The following is a 16,984-nucleotide window of genomic DNA, read 5'->3' on the forward strand; positions in this document are numbered from 1 at the left end:
ATGTTCTCAGCCACATTCCTGCTTAGGTTTTCTTAAGTCAAATGTAACACTTGCAAGAAGGAAGTCCTCCTGTCCCATGTCCTACATCATCCTATTCCATAACTCCCTACTCCTCATCTCTGGAAAGAGCAATCCTATCCTTTGAGTTTCTCAGACCATCTTAAGTCCAATCCACCAGCAATTCAGTTGGGTTTTAAACCTTGCTTCTGCTCACCACTTCCATCCACTTGGACCACCCTGATGAAAAAGAGCGCTTGTCCTGCTCCTGTATAACTGTGACAGCCTCCCACCTGCTCCCCTTTCTTCTGCCCTTCCCCACTTGACAAAATTCTCCAATAGGTTTCTATCCTTCCTTCCTTCCCTTCCCTTCCGTCCCTTTCCTTCCTTCCTTCTCTTCCTTCTTTTCTTCCTTCCTTCTCTTCCTTCTTTCCTTCCTTCTTTCCTTCTCTTCTTCTTTCCTTCCTTCCATCTATCCTTCCTTCCTTTCCTTCCTTCCTTCTCTTCCTTCTTTCTTTCCTTCCTTCCTTCCTTCCTTCCTTCCTTCCTTCCTTCCTTCTTTTCTTCCTTTGCAATGTACAAATCACACACAATTGGTACCCTACCTCTCTAGTTCATCTTCTGCAATTCCCCTTTCACTCAGGCTAGTCTAAGAGATTTTCCCACAATGCCACTAACCCTGACAGTTCCCATCATAGGAAAACCAATATAGAGTTACACTGAGTCGGTGCAATATGCCAGAAACCTGAGAATCTTGCTGTTCCTTCTATCTGGAAGCCCCAGAGGTCCACACAGGTCACAGGTGTCCCCTTTATGATCTTTGCTTGGATGTTATCTTATTTGAAATGTTTTACCAGACAAGATTATTTAGGACTTCAGTACCCCCACCCCTGTCTTTCACAGGACACCCTCTGACATACCACTTAAGCCTGGTATTTATTGTCCATTTCCCTATATAAGACTGTAGGTCAGTGAAGACATAAGCCTTGGAAATTTTGTTCGTTAATAAGCTCCCTAAGCACACCACATACACTTTGGAAAACATTTGTTCAATGGATGGATAACCTCTAATTTGATCCCAGATGACATCACTCATCCTCATTTCCCAGACGGGGAAAAGCAGGTTTGCAATGGTTATGTAATCACTGAAGGCTTGCACGGCCTTCCTCGGGGACACACCATTATTTGTCCATGGGCTACACAAATGAGTCCCTCACCTTTGGATGGACCCTCACTAGATAAGGGAACATGTCCCCGGATGACAGCTGCTCTTAGAAACAATCAGCTAGAACTCAAACAGGTCTATTTGCTACTTCTACAATGCTCCCAAACACCACACTTTTCCATTGTCTTCTGGTGCCTGTGTGGCTAATTGAAAGTATTCCAAGTATTCAGTTTTGCAGGGCCAGCAAATATCCTCACTGTGCAATAAACCCATTAACACCATGTGGGAGAGATGCTTCCTCCCCTCCTGGAGGCCTCTGCCCAGGGTGTGATGCCTCCAGTGTGTTTTATTCTCACTCACAGACTTACTCAGCCTCACTCTTCTCTTGTGAGCCAGGGTGGGGTTGGGCAGGGGACAGACAGCTCTGTCAGGCATGCAGGGAAGTGGATGCCTTCCTTCTCCACATGTCTCCTCATCTAGTGTCACCCTGCTCTAGAATGACTCGGTAACCACCCTGTCACTGTTGGAATCCTCAGAAAGCCGAGGGAAGTCCCCTTTTATGAAGAACTTGGTGCTGTTATTTGCCTACACCCCAATCCTTAGCTATCAGGGTCTTTCCACTTCTGTAGAAAGAATTCCCTTTCCTCTTAACACAAGACCCCTGTTTGTAAGGCTGAGAATTAGTTCTATTATGATTCTTTTCCAAAACCTCCATGCCAAAACTTTTAAAAACAAAAGAACAATTTTTTTTTTCCCCTGCTTCTCTGCCAACCTCTATTTTCTTTCTTGTTTACAATATTCTTGGCTTTTTGTTGTGGTTGTTTTGTTTTAGTTATTCTTCATAAGAGTGCCTCTCATTCCATTAAAACTCAATGGAAAGTCTCAAAAAGAATCACATATTGTATTTAGAGTCTGACTTGTATCCAGGAGAGCTCCTGGTACTGTCCTAATGGCTGAACACTGCAGTGATGACATGTGACAGATCATGTCTTATTATCTGAGGTACTAAGCAACTCTAGTCTGGGAGCAAACAGGGTCTGCTCCTCTGAGGAAGGCTGTGTCCAAGCAGAACTTAGAGAGGAGCTGAGGTCTGGATTTTGGCCTCTGACCGCTGCCAGGCAGGCTCTCCCTTTAGGTGGGAGATGGGGTCACTCAGAGCCATTTAGGAGCCCTGCCCACCCTACTGCCCAGGACATTTGGATCTTCAGAGCCTTTGATGATAAATGCAGGATCCAGGACTCGGCTCCAGCATGTGGCTGGGAGCTGCAGCTCTCGGGCACTTTCTAGTCACTGCTGTAAACATGGGTAGTCTTGCTGCCTGGTTTGCCCAAGACTATCCAAAGTGCTTCCAGGAAGTAGGCATCTGTGATAACTGTGGAAGAAGATCAACTCCCCCTAACCAGGATAGCACAGGCATGGTTAGGAGGGAGAAGGGCAAGGAAATCATCAATACCTCCAGGCGTGAAAAAGATATAGAGCTCTCTCCACACAGCTAACTTAAAAATGCATAGTTCCAAACTGTGAAGATGAGTATAAAAGAGTCTAGAAAGTTCTGGGGCTTTCCCCCAAGGATATCAAATACATTGAAAGAAAAAATAATTAAAGTGCCTTTGGCTCCCTAGTCCTATAAACCCACTCTTGGTCTGTTTTCAGAGTGGCATAATATTCCAAGATAGGAGAGGCTTTTTGCATACAGGAATGTGCCCAAGGATAGGAAACATTGATACAGATGTGACTGTCCTGCCCTGAGTGTCAGGGGTTTGGTGCAGATGTAGCTGTCCCACCCTGAGTGCCAGGGGTTTGGTACAGATGTGGCTGTCCCACCCTGAGTGCCAGGGGTTTGGTGCAGATGTGGCTGTCCCACCCTGAATGTCAGGGGCTTACCAGATATGATACACCACAATTTTGACTTGATTTTCTCATCCTCATAATGCAATTTTGTGGTGACTTGGGGTACAAGTAAAGGGGAAGGCTTTGATAAAAAGCCACCTGGACTGTGGACCGTGTTATACAAATGAGAAAACCAAGTGTATGTATGTTGGTTGGGGTCCACCAAGCAGCAGATGCTGAGATAATGAATCATGAGGCTGATTTACTGAGGACAAGAACAGGAGGAAGCAAACTGGGCATCCAGCATACGTGCGTTCCAACCACGATGGTGATGAGAAGGAAGGGCAATTACATCCGAAGCTCAGCCAGGCGCCGTGGGTACCCAAAAGGCACAGTCACCCATTGCAGAACTATCAAGTGGATTGAGAACGGGCTTGCCTCCAGGCTCCTTGGGCCAGACCATTAGTAAAGTTCAGCCTTCAGGCAGCATGGCTGGGTGGCTGCAGAAGGAGAATATGTGATAGGTAGAGGAGGAAGCCAGCGATGCCCCTACAGAGGGAGATCTGAGGAGTGTCTATGGCTGCCACACTAAAGCACCGGATGGAGATGGACTTTTTTTTGTCTAGTGTCTATTTAAATCCAGCCAACTTGAATCTGAATTCTGTAACGTTTCTCACTATGTTAAGCAAATCCTTTATAGATGATAGTGTAGGGCTATTTGAAATTTAGCTTCTGGATTTAAAAAAAAAAAAAAAAGAAAGAAAGTAAGGTTTCCCCTCTAATTTGCTGTGGTCAGCTTCCTTCCAAGTCAGGGAGTTGTGCCAGCCCTGGGCTATTCCAGTACAAAAGCTTATCCAGGTTTCTGGGCGTGAGCCTGTGCCAAAAGAAAACATGATACCTTTGGAAAGTAACCAAGGCTCTTTGTGCCGTGGGCATCTCTGAAATAGGACTTGCATTCTTGTTGGAGATACTGTATCAAGCTCTATAAAGCATCTTTTGGAGTCTGGGGTTATAAAACAATAAACAGAAACACCAGCTTCCAGCCATGAAAAAGATCTGCTTTCGGCCTTATTCTTGCTTCTCTCTCTCCTTGCCCGAGAAGCAGTGTTTTAGTACAGTGACCATCTCAACTGTGCTGTGAGAAAAGTACGTGAAACAGATGGTACCATCCAAGGAATTCTTCCAGCCCACGAGGATATACCGAACACATCCTCTGTCCTAGGAACCAGAAATGGAGCAGTGACATGTGGCCAAAGACATCCTGAGGCCACAAAGATCACTTCCTAGTGGGAGGAGAATAACCAGTAAGCCACTGAAATGCAAAGTGGGATGAATACAAAGCTGAGCTTGGCTTGGGTGCCTTGAGGTAAGGAGGTGCTACTGATAATATGGTTAGGGCATGTTTCTATGCATTCAAAAAAAATGGAAGCAGCTATGTGATAAAGCAGGGGGAGGCATCCAAGACAGAGAGGATGCTGAGGAAGGAGGTTAGGGGCACGTGTCTTTCACTAGACATGAGGCATGAAGGTCTGCGTGGCTGCAGCCTGCAGAGTCCTCGGGGTGCCTAAGGTGAGTGTGATAGGAAATGCCACTTCACCTGGGGCCTCGCAAAGGAAGGTAAAAACTGGGCTTTCCTCCAGGTGCAGCTAGAAGCCACCAGAGAGCTTTAAGCAGAACCATCTAAGTAGGAGACATTGTCCAGCTGTGAAGACCAGGCACTGAGGGGAAGGGAACAGAAGTAGAGAAGCTTTTGGAAGGGGATGATGGTGACCCTGGGGCAGGTGAAGGTGACAATGGAAAAGGTGTCGAGAAGTGGTTCAACTTTAAAAGTTCTTCATCCATTCACCCAGAAGCCTGTAGCGATCTAATTTTGTCTTCGCAATGCTGTGGGATGTCTTTCTGTATACTGTGAATGTGTGTTGCTCTGATTGGTTGATAAAGAAAGTTGCATTGGCCTATGGCAGGGCAGGATGGAGCCAGGTGGGAAGATCCAAGAGAGATAGGAGGAAGAGAAAGGAAAGGCACAGTGACACCATCCTGCATCCAGGGAGCAGCATGTAATGGCACACAGGTAAAGCCACGGAACATGTGGCAACATATAGATTAATATAAATGGGCTGAGTTTAGTTCTAAGAGCTAGCTAGCAAGAAAACTGAGCCATAGGCCATAGCCATACAGTTTATAATTGATATAAGCCTCTGTGTGTTTACTTGGGTCTGAGTGGCTGCAGGACCAGGCAGGACACAGGAAAACTTCCAACTACATTCCAAGATGGAGGCTGATATACTGGTACCCTGGCCCTGAGCACAGAACATCTGCAGATGCAACCCAGGCCAGAGTGGGGCAAGGAAAGGAAAGGAAGCAAATAATGTATCGCTACCTTGGCTCTGTAGGGGGAAAGGAGACAGGTATGGTGCCAGGTGCCAACTTGGAGTTAGAGGCCAGAAGATCAGAAGGCCAAGGCCACTCTGGCCTCCATAGCATGTCTGAGGCTAGTCTAGGGCTAGGTGGTCCTTGTCTCAAAAAAAAAAAAAAAGTAAAAATTTAAACAGGAGACTTGATCTCCTAACCTCAAAAGCAAATGCAAAAATGTAACAAACACCTATACACACTCACACACATTCACACACGCTCACCCACACACCCACCCACACATACTCACACAGACATTCACACATACACACACACATATTCACACAGACATTCACACACAATCACACACACATACACACACATATTCACATACTCACACACACACATTCACACACACACACAATATGTTAAAGGATATTCCATTAATAAGATCATATCCTTGTGGTAATAGGCCAATAACAGCCCACAGCTCTACAGTGCTCCCTATGTGGCCAGCACTGAGAACTTTGCTTCTAATGCCTCATTTAAATATTATAACAACTCTACAATATAGGATTATTATTCCCATTACATAGAGGAGGAAATTGGGGCACACAAAAGCTAAGTCAGAGAACATGATTAGTCTCACTTTGAAGGCTCTCCTGAACAAGGTCTCTGGAGTCCCTCTAACCTCCAGGGTCACAAGACTGGGTGGTGGCTCTTACTTGGGGGCTCTCATTCTTATGGCGTGGGTCCACACCATCTCCTACGGGAAGCTGAAGACTTCCATGTCTTAGGATTCCCATCCAGGCAAACCTGGGATTTACAGCTCCAATAAAGAAAAGAATGTCATGCTAAGACAATATGAAGTAGAGCTGGAGAGTTGTTAAAAATTGGCTCCACAGGTAAAGGCATTTATTGCCAAACCTGGTGATCCCAGTTCAAGTCCCAGGACCCACTCAGTGAATGAAGAGAACTAACTCCTACAATTTCACCTCTGACCTCCATATATGCAGTGTAGCATACAGGTAGGTATACACACACACTCATACACAGAGACACACACACACACATAGATGTTGAGCTTTTTAAAAGGTATTTTTAATGTGACTCTTCAGCACAGGGTTATTAGCAAGAAGGGTCCTCAGAGAAAGAAGGAGGCACACCCAGATGTGGATATGGGCTCCTGGAGGAAGCGGCACCATTAGGGTTCTTTATATGTGGTCTCTGGGAGCTGCTCTCAAGGTATATCTTTAGAAGTTGCTAAGAAAACCCCTTTTTAAGATTGTTCAAAGGACGCTGCTTGTAACCAGGTTAAAAGATAAAGCATTTCCTTCTGCCAACGAAATTGCAAGGTGGATTTAAAAAGGATAGTAATTAGATTTAGGAAAGAGAGAGACGAGCCAGAAAGTCAGGGTTATACATCCTTTGGACCCTAAAGTAAGTGTGGTTTATTTACTGTCCTTAATAAGAGGTCTTAAGGAAAACATATAATGTTCTGTGAACGATTTCCTGATTCTTGACAGAAAATGCATACCAGACCTTGGGATGAAGGCTTTTGGTTTTTGTTTGACCAAGCTGACCTTCTATGCCATAATTTTCCTGTCTTCCTATCCCACCACATGACCATGGAGTGAGTTTTCCCACTGTGCACTTGGCTGGTATATTTTGGCTAAAAGAAAAGCCAAATGGAAGAAGGTGCTGAGGCCCCAACAGTCAGAAATCATTGGTCTGCCCACACCATTCCCAGCTTTGCAACCCAGTTATTGTTTAAGCCAAGGAAACACCGGGTAACAAATACACAAATGCATCCACCAACTGTTTACTGTGCTCTGACTAGACTAGGTCCTGGAGGACACTGAGGGCAAAGCCACGCCCTCAGTGGGGAATCCCAATTAGCCGACTAAGTTCGCTAAGTTCTCAGGAGGAGACTTGACAATATCATAACCAGATGGGAAATCCAACCAACAAATCCCAGAGCGCATCAGAGATGTGTGAGCTGCATAGAAATAGGGATCTGGAACTATGCTGAGTAAGGCAAACAGGGAGAAAAGGTATTCAGAGAAGGGTGAGTCTGTGGGCCTCAGAGAAGGAACTTGAATAATTCTATGGAATTCAGAGGCACGGAGAGGAAAGCATCCCGATATACTTCCGCAAGAGGCCCCACCCTCCTCCAAGGCTGAGAAGTGCAGACAGTCTGCCGCTGAAGCTGCCTCAACACAGAGGAACTGGGTGCTCTGACTTCTGTTATGCCTGGGGAGAAGTGGGCTAATGGAAGAGAATGCCCAGAGTGTTGTTTCTCAGAAACTCCCAGGCTGAAGCCCGCCTGACTGTGGTCAGTTAAGAGCTGTTCAGAGATCTCCCATCAGTCATGGTTGTCCAGGGGAGCAGCCAGGCACAGGCAGGAAGCTGAGAACTCCAGAGCCCTGACGCCTCTGATCCTTCACCCACCCCACTCTCCCAGCTCTGAGAAAGTCCTCAAGGTGAGAGTCACTGGGACTGGAGAAGAAAACCAGTTTGCTCCATTTTGAGTCATACTGCTGAATCATAAGGCAGGTGTCAAAACAAGGCTTTCCACGGGTGGCGCTTAAAAATCATTGCTGAGAAAGCTGGAAAGAACCTCAAGAGTCCTGTTTTCTCTGACACTTTGGAAACAGTAGTGAGGTTTGGGGGTGTGGTGGGGAAGAGAGGTTCATTCTGGTAAAAGTGTCTCCCCTTGGCACCAGACAGAGCATGCACGCCTCTACCTCTCCTCTGAGTAAAAACTCTTCTGACATACTAACCCTGACTCTTCTGTTTAAATCAGAAATATACAAAAATGGCTCCGCATCTTCTGGAGATGGGTCCCAAGACTGTCAAAGAACATCAAACTCTCCAGAGGCCCAAGTCCTCTATGTCAAATGGCGCAGTGTTTGCAAATAGCACATGTGCATCCTCGTGTAGACTTGTGGGTTTGGGTCACGGTCATTGTTTTATGTTCTTATGGGGAAAGTACAAGAGAAAAAGCCCAAGCATGTTCACTTGTATTGTCCCCTAAACATGTCAGTGCACACTGGGCTGCTCCACTGATGACAACATGCAGGCCCAGCTACCCTTCCCGCCCATTTGTTCCTGCCTCTTCATTGGTCTTATAGTCTTCCTTACTCACCAAAGACTCTCAGCTTTATGAGATTCAACCTTTATCATTTCCACCTTTGGTTTTCCACCTTTAAAAGAAGCGCTGGGCGGTGGTGGCGCATGCCTGTAATCCCAGCACTCGGGAGGCAGAGGCAGGTGGATCTCTGTGAGTTCAAGGCCAGCCTGATCTACAGAGATAGTCCAGGACAGTCTCCAAAGCTACAGAGAAATCTTGTCTCGAAAAAAGAAGAAGAAGAAGAAGAAGAAGGAGGAGGAGGAGGAGGAGGAGGAGGAGGAGGAGGAGGAGGAGCTTTGACAGGGGAGGAGGCATGGCTCAGGATGGAGAGCTTGCCTAGCACAGGTGAGGTCCCAAGCCCTGTCCCCAGCATTTTCCCCTCCCCCCACAAAGATAAACAAATAAACCAATATTGTGGAAAACAAAGGAAGCCTTGATAGCTGATATTATAAAATAAACCATTGGTTGTAGCTAGAGTTTTTCTGGTCCTGCCTGGCCCAGGGTCAGGACAAATCTCTCACCCGCCAGTCCTGAAGCCACTCAGACCCAACCAAGTAAACACATAGAGACTTATATTACTTATAAACTGTATGGCCGTAGCACGCTTCTTGCTATCTAGTTCTACTATCTTAAATTAACCCATTTCTATTAGTCTATATTTTGCCACGTGGCTTGTGGTTTACCAGTTCTTTATATCTTCCTTGTCATGGCGGCGGCTGGCAGTGTCTCTCTGCCTCAGCCTTCCACTTCCCAGAATTCTCCTCTCTGCTTATCCTGCCTATACTTCCTGCCTGGCTACTGGCCAATCAGTGTTTTATTTATTAACCAATCAGAGCAACACATTTGACATACAGAACATCCCACAGCAATTGGCCTACATATACTTCCGATTATTATCATTAGTCCATTTTAAGCCATACCTCTATATACTTGAGGTAACCTATTGTCTTTCTTTTTCTCAAACAACCAACTTTCTCAGGACCATCTGTTGTTTTGTCCATTCCGTGAATAATCTGGAAGGTATCTTTATCTTATGCTAAATATTTTATACTCTTGGGTGTGGTTGATTATGTTACCACACCCTAGCCAAGCATTGCAGAGCCCTTCCCTGTGGAAACCCTCTGGCAAGGATCAAACATCCTGTTATCCTGGGGTGTGGCCACTTGGCTGGTCATGGTCAGGGAAACTCCAGCAGGAATGACAAGCATCTCCTATAACCAGAAGCTTTCAGGGGCTCAAGTCGCTTGCCCTGCTTCTTCTCCCTCTGGAACACCATGACATTTCTGGATGGAGGCTACTCCATCAGCCTGGGTACCAGGATGAAGATAGAACAGAGAAATCCGCTGCCTCACAAGAGACAGCCAGTTTGAACAAAAAATCCTCCTGACTTGTAAAAAACTACCAGGCTTGAAAGGCTTTGTTTTCATAGAAAAAGCCATAAAATCCTAATCTATGTTGACTGTGTTTCTGTTTCTCCTTCAGTAGAAACATGGGGCTTGTTTAATTTTTATGTTTTGGATATTGGGGATTGAATGTAACAAGCACTCTGCTGCTGAGTTAGATTCCTCATCCATTTTTCACTTTGAGATGAGGGCTCACTAAGTTGGCTGAGCTGGCCTTGACCTCAGTAGCCCCCGGCAGGCCTTAAATTTGTAAGCCCCCTGCCTCAGCCTCATGAGTTGCTGGAATTATAGACCCATACCACCAGGCTGGCCCTTCAGAGCCTTGTTCTTAGTGAACCACCATCTATCTAAAATCAAAGGAGGTGCAAGCCCTTATTTATGCAAAGAAGTCAAGAGATGATCCAAAACACTGCCCCAAAGGTTTTCTGTCTTTACTATTTCCTTCCTCCCTTCAGCATTCTGGAATGCAGAGAGCAAGCCATGGGGACAGGAAAGGAAGGCTAAACCCCTGGGGAGAGAGCTGGAGGGCAGCACAGGTACTGAGTAACAACACTCAGTTGGGGGATTTTATTCTCCTCCTCCAGGGCAGAGACTTAACTACAGACTGAGGTCTCACAGAGCCTGTGTGGCCACTCCCCCTGTGATGTCCACCCCACCCAACCCCCCATCCCCCCACCCTCCACACCCCCACACACTGGCCAGCCATCTCTCAGTGTGGGCCTGACTTAGAGTTTCACATCCCATTGATGTCAATCGCTCTGCCTCCATCTGGAAGTGACTTGTCTACACCCAAGAGGACGAAGTACAAAGCCTTAATCCAGACTATGGGCTAGATGCCTTGGAGGTCCAGAAAAACATACAAGACTGTGTCTTGCCAGCATTGAAACCATCTTCTTGGCCTCACATTTAGTTGTGATTGAGAACTGAGGGTTTCCGGTTAAAATCGCATTTGTACATGCCAAGACCTAATTCTGTTCTCTTGCCCAAATTTTGACATTGAATGGTAGCCAAGCTTTGGTTTGCCCTTGAGCCCAACGTCAGAGAAAATTTCATCATTTCCAACAGCATTTCTGCTCCACCACCACCCCCTTCTCCCAGGCACCTCCACAGCTCATCAGAGATTCACAGACACATAAATCAGAGTTGGCTCCATTTACAGAAGAATAGAGAACTGGACACCGCCCAAACAGAGAAGTCATCCCCAGAACAATTAGTCACCAGCAACACACATTCCATGTGGCGATCAGAAGCAAGGGCCTCCTAAACTAAGTGCAATCAGGAACCAAAGCAGCTAGGGGAAGAGAAAACATTGGTGAAGATTCTAGCAGCGTGGGAACTCTCCACACCGAGGCTAGAAAGCCTACTGGGGAAAGGGGAGCAGAGCGGGGTGCTGTCAAAGACTGAGTTAGGTACAGAGAGAATGACTGGAAGCAGAAAAAGAACCAATCTGGACCAAATCAAGAGTCTTCCCTTCATCGTCTCCTGGGAAGAGCTTAAGGGCACATGCTGTATATGGCGGTCATCCTTTATAGGTATTGAAGGCTCTTCTGCCACAGCTTAGGTTCCATGATTCCAAACTAAAAGACTGTTCTTCATAAATATCAGGGTCAAGAATCCTTCTAACCTTTTTCCCTGGATAAGTGTCTGAATTAGGTATCCTGCTTCTCCCTCCAAAAAGTGTGGGTTTAGTACCCACACTGGGCAATCCATAACAAGGCTTGGGTCTGCCTAGGCCAGCTATGAATAAGATTTCACGTTCCTTGTACATGTCTATGAAAGGCAAGTAGTGTACAGATTTTGCTGGTGGGGAAACTGAGGAACAGCTGGGTGACAAAGATGGGAAGTAGTAGCTGCTTTACCAGTGAAAATGATTCTTAAGCTTGCAGCCTAATTGGCCAGCTTTTTCATATATATATATATATGTAATAAATAAATGTATATTTGAAATAAATATAAAAATAAATATACATATATACAAATACATATACACATATACATACATACACACACATATATATACATGTGTGTGTGTGTGTGTGTGTGTGTGTGTGTGTGTGTGTGTGTGTGTGTAGTGAGTGGCCGACACTCAATCCAACCAAGAAAGATCTGCCTGAGTCAGTGGTCCCCAGGTCCTTTGGGATCTACTCTAACCCAAAGGTGGGCCCTCAGTAGCCACTGAGACTCACTGCACACTAGACCATAAGGAACCAGGCTCTGGCACCTTCATCAACTTAGGCCACTCAGAATATATCAGCAATTAAAGAGCAATATGGAGAACGAAGGTCACTGGGCCCAGGTTCCAAATGGAAAACATTCTCAAGCAATTCTTTTTTGATGCTGGTAAGATTCTTCACCATGCATGTTGTCGTGGTTAGGGTTTCTATTGCTGTGAAGAGACACCATGGCCATGGCAACTCATAAAGAAAAACATTTAATTGTGGTGGCCCCCTTGCAGTTTGGAGGTTCAGTCAGTCCATTATCATCATCGAGGGACATGACAGTGTGCAGGCAGACATGGTGCTGGAGAAGTAGCTGAGAGTCCTACATCTTGCAGGCAACAGGGAGTCGACTGAGACTCTGTGCAGTATCCTGAGCATAGGAAAACTCAAAGCCCGCCCCATAGAGGCACACTTTCTCCAACAAGGCCACATCCACTCCAACAAAGCTACATCTCCTAACAGTTGGGTTTTTTGTTTTATTTTGTTTTCTATGTGAATCTGCACCCAGCTCCCAAATAAACCATACACACATAAGAGTCTTATTCTTTCTTATGAATGCCCGGCCTTAGCTTGGCTTACTAGTAGCCAGCTTTTCTTAACTTAAATTATCCTGTCTCCCTCTTATCTTTCTCTATTTCTGTATTACCTTCCTTTACTTCTCACTCCGTGGCTGGCCCCTGGCATCCTCCTCTCCTTGTTCTCTTGCTCTTTCCTCCCTCTAATGTTCTTCTCCTTCTATTTATTCTCTCTGCCTGCCAGCTCCACCTATTTCTCTCTCCTGCCTTGCTATTGGCCATTCAGCTCTTTATTAGATCAATCAGGTGTTTTAGACAGGCACGGTAACACAGAGTTAAACAAATGCAACATGAAAGAATGCAACACATCTTTGCATCATTAAAACAAATGTTCCACAGGACAAACAAAGATAACGCATCTTAAATTAATATTCCACAACAAATAGTGCCACTCCCTGGGAGATTATGGGGGCCAATGACATTCAAACTACCACATACATGCTATTTTAAAATTCAATTCCATTTACATTGTTTTAAATTGGTGCCTGGTTCATTAGTCTTCTTAGCACGGAATATTGGTTATTTTAGCTGCTGTGGTGGAGTAGCGAGCTAAAAGCAGCTAGGGAAGAATGCTTCCTTTTGGCTCACTACTTAGGGGATACAATTCCCTACTGCAGAGTGGGCATGGCAGCAGGAGCAGCGCATGAAGCTTAGAATCCTCATAGCTTGGCCCAACAGAAAATAGAACATAGACACGAAGAGGGACAGGGCTGTAAAACCTCAGGGTTTACCTCCAGCAACCCATTGCTTCTAGCAAGATTGCACCTCCTGAAGGTGCTACAATCTCTTAAAACAGTCTCCCTAGCTAGAAACCAAGAGGTCAAACACATGAGCCCATGGAGGGTGCATCCTGGTCAACCCATACCACACAGCATCCCTACCTCGCACTGCACACCAGAATGGAAACCTGTAAACTTTGTTTTCTGTCACTACGTGTGTTATCCACGTTAGTGTCACTAATTGTGAAAGTGTAAGTAGGAGACAGCTCAGCTTTCCCCGCTGGACCCTGAGTCTTGAACTCGCCTTTATGTCACACGTCTCCTGTTGCTTTGCCAAAAGCACTCAGTTCTCTGTTTATTGTTTCCTGTGTTGCTTTCTTTCTCTGATCAACGCTGGAAAAACTGGAGTCTTTGGAGGACTCCATTATGCTTAGAGTCACCTTGGAATGACCTTAGATGACAATGCAAAACTTAGATGGCTAAGAGAGAAAAGACACACTTAGGTACTTAAGGGGGATGAATGGGCTGGCATGGGGCCCGTGAGATTGTGAAACCTCTGCTAAATCAATAAACTGCTTCTCAGATTGCCTCCGCTCTGCAGAACACTCAGACATTGCTAACTGCATCCCCGGCTCACCAGTACCCGCTAATTGACTCCCACTGTCAATTAGGTCAGTCCTCACATCACCTTTCTTTCGACTCCATTTGGCAATACATGTAATACCAGATAGGCAGGTTAGTGGGTAAGTAACATTCAGGAGGAGCAAGCTGATGAGAGCTAAGCTGGCTAGTGGAGCTAGCAAAGGAAAATCATCACTTTAAACCTTAATCCTGTCTTAGCTTGAAAGAAAAGAGAAAAAGAGGACTCCCTGGTGTGTCTTCCACTAGGCTGAGAGCTCCATGTCCTGTAAGGTAAAATGCATGCCTAAGAAAGTTTCCAGGCAGCGCTGGTCCTGGCTTCTCCCAGCAGCTTTACAATTTCAGAGGAATTGTGGGAAAGGGGATCCGTCCCTCATAGGTACCGAGGAAGGCAAATGATTTGTACAAGTGCCTGGAAGACCTCATTCAGAGGCCCTTTCAGCTCCAGGTGGGACCACGCGTGGATAGGCGAGAGCGTGTATGATGACTCTCTCATGGTGTCTACCGCAGCATGGCTACAGGGGTTCTTAATGGGATTTCTATTCAGATGCACTGGCTTAACTTTACCAAAAAAAAAAAAAAAAAAAAAAAAAAAAAAAAAAAAAAAAAAAAATGCTTACTTAGTTCAATGTGGGGAAAATCTGATTCAGACGTTGAGCTGATCTACAGGTACAAAAGCATCAACCATCACATTTCTACCATTGCACATAGGCAAAACAAAACGCCAATGGCTTTGTTACTCCTGACTGAAATGTAAGTAGCATTGTGTCTGACAATGATATATTTTTTTTTCCATTTCTTTCTGTATTTGGGATATTTGGGAGGGGAAGATGAAGCAAAGGCCAGGAAGTAAATCTTTCTATCTCAGGATGATCAGCTCATTTGGGGCCAGCCAATCTCAAAAGTCAAGAAGATAACTGAAGAAAAATCTTTTTTTCTTCAGATATATTTAGGTACCAAGAAAGAGCCCTGAGCTTGGGTTCCAGAGGCTCAAGTGTGAAGCCAAACAGCCTCCTGGCTTCCATAAACAAACCTGGAAAATGGGCAATTCTGAAACTCCGTGACTCCTAGATTTCAAGGCAAAATCATGCATATAGAGCTAATTTCTTTATTATTCCTTACCACCCTAAAATTTGGAGTAAAGTTTATCTCTTGAAAGTCCTGTTCAAAGGGCAAGAACTGATTTATCCAGACTCTGAATGTGTCATAGGTTCAAATGGTCAGTTTTCATGAAGTTGCCTGAAGTTTATAATAATCAGTACCATGTAGTACAATATCAAATTTATCTTCCAAATCAAACTGAAGAAACTAGTTTCTGCTTGGGGTCATTTTATGAGTGTGTTTGTTCTCTAGTTGTATTCCAGGGAACTGTCAGGGAAATTCAAGATGGCTGGAGGAGTTCAGAAAAGGCTAAACACCCTCCCCTCTTCCACCCGTCTCCAATCCTTGACAGTGAACTTGTGGTTTTCGTTATTATTATTATTATTATTATTATTATTATTATTATTATTACTATTATTATTATTATTGCCCCTTGTAAGCACAACTCCTTTTGTTTGCACTCACCTCACTTCCATCAGTTATTCCTGGCATCCATAAAGGCCCCACCCCCACCTCCGTGAACTCAGAATCCTTCCAGGCCAGCATATACAGAAGAAACAAGTCAGTTTTATTTCTTTGTATCTTAAATCAACTGACCCAGCTTGCATGTGGAAAGTTTCCTTAAATCCAAAGTCATATCCCTTTGGTTTTATTTAGGGAACCACGTGCGGCCATTTGATACATATGGCTTCCTAGAGAAAATGCAGAAATTCCCTCAGGACACTCAAGAGTGCATGAGCCTGGTAGAGGGTTAGACCAGCCTGCAATGCTGCTTCTAGCTGATAAAGTCTCTCCTGGAGAGGGGAATCCCTAAGCTTCAGGAAATAACCAAACAGGTAAGACCCAGGAAGCTCCTAAAACTTACAAGACTCCCAAGCACGCTCTCCCCAAGGCTATACGAACAGTAACGATTGCTTGGCCTAGGACTCTCTGAACAAGGGAGCTGCAAAGAGCTTCTGTGGTGGGTATTGTGTTCCCTGAAATATTGTGTGTTCCCCGAAATAAACTTATCTGGGGTCAGAGAGCAGACCACCACTAGAACAAAGCCAAAACTGGTGGCTAGAAAATGGGTCAGAGCAAGCCATAGCAGAAGTTGGGCGGTGGTGTTGCACGCCTTTAATCCCAGCGCTTGGGAGGCAGAGCTAGCCAGGATCTCTGAGTTCAAGGCCACATTAGAAACAGCCAAGCTTGGTGACCCATGCCTTTAATCCCAGAAACCCAGCCTTTAATCCCAGAAAGTGAGCCTTTAATCTCAGGGAGTGACAGGCAGAAAGGGAAAGATACATAAGGCCTGAAAACCAGGCACCAGAGTTAGTTAAGCATTTAGTTAGTTAAGCATCTGGCTGGATAAAGTGTTCAGGCTTTGGAGCAGCACAGTTCAGCTGAGATTCATGTGGAGGAGGACTCAGAAGCTTCCATCTTGAGGAAACAGGATCACCTGAGGAACTAGCAAGGTGAGATAGCTGTGGCTTGTTCTGTGTCTCTGATCTTCCAGCATTCACCCCAATAACTGGCCTCAGGTTTGAGTTTCATTAATAAGAACACTTAAGATTCATGCTATAAGCTTCAGGGATCCAGCTTTCATTAGCTGTCACCTGTCCTGGAGTGTTGCTGCTCCTGCCTTTTAGTCATCTACGTTCCCAAAGCTAACTCCTGATGCATGCCCCTGTGAGCAATCCCAATAAACTCACTGGTTCACCAAGACAAACTTGGACGGACTCCTTGGTTTGTCATTGGTGCCCTGGCCTGGGTGGATAGATGTTTGTTTACGGCCACCCTGGAAAGTCAAACACTATGCTTTCAAGGCTGTAATGCCTCTCTGGGGAGCTAAGAAAGTTCACAACTGACAAG

Source organism: Onychomys torridus, chromosome 20 (assembly GCF_903995425.1).
Source record: "Onychomys torridus chromosome 20, mOncTor1.1, whole genome shotgun sequence".
In the NCBI taxonomy this organism is placed as follows: domain Eukaryota; kingdom Metazoa; phylum Chordata; class Mammalia; order Rodentia; family Cricetidae; genus Onychomys; species Onychomys torridus.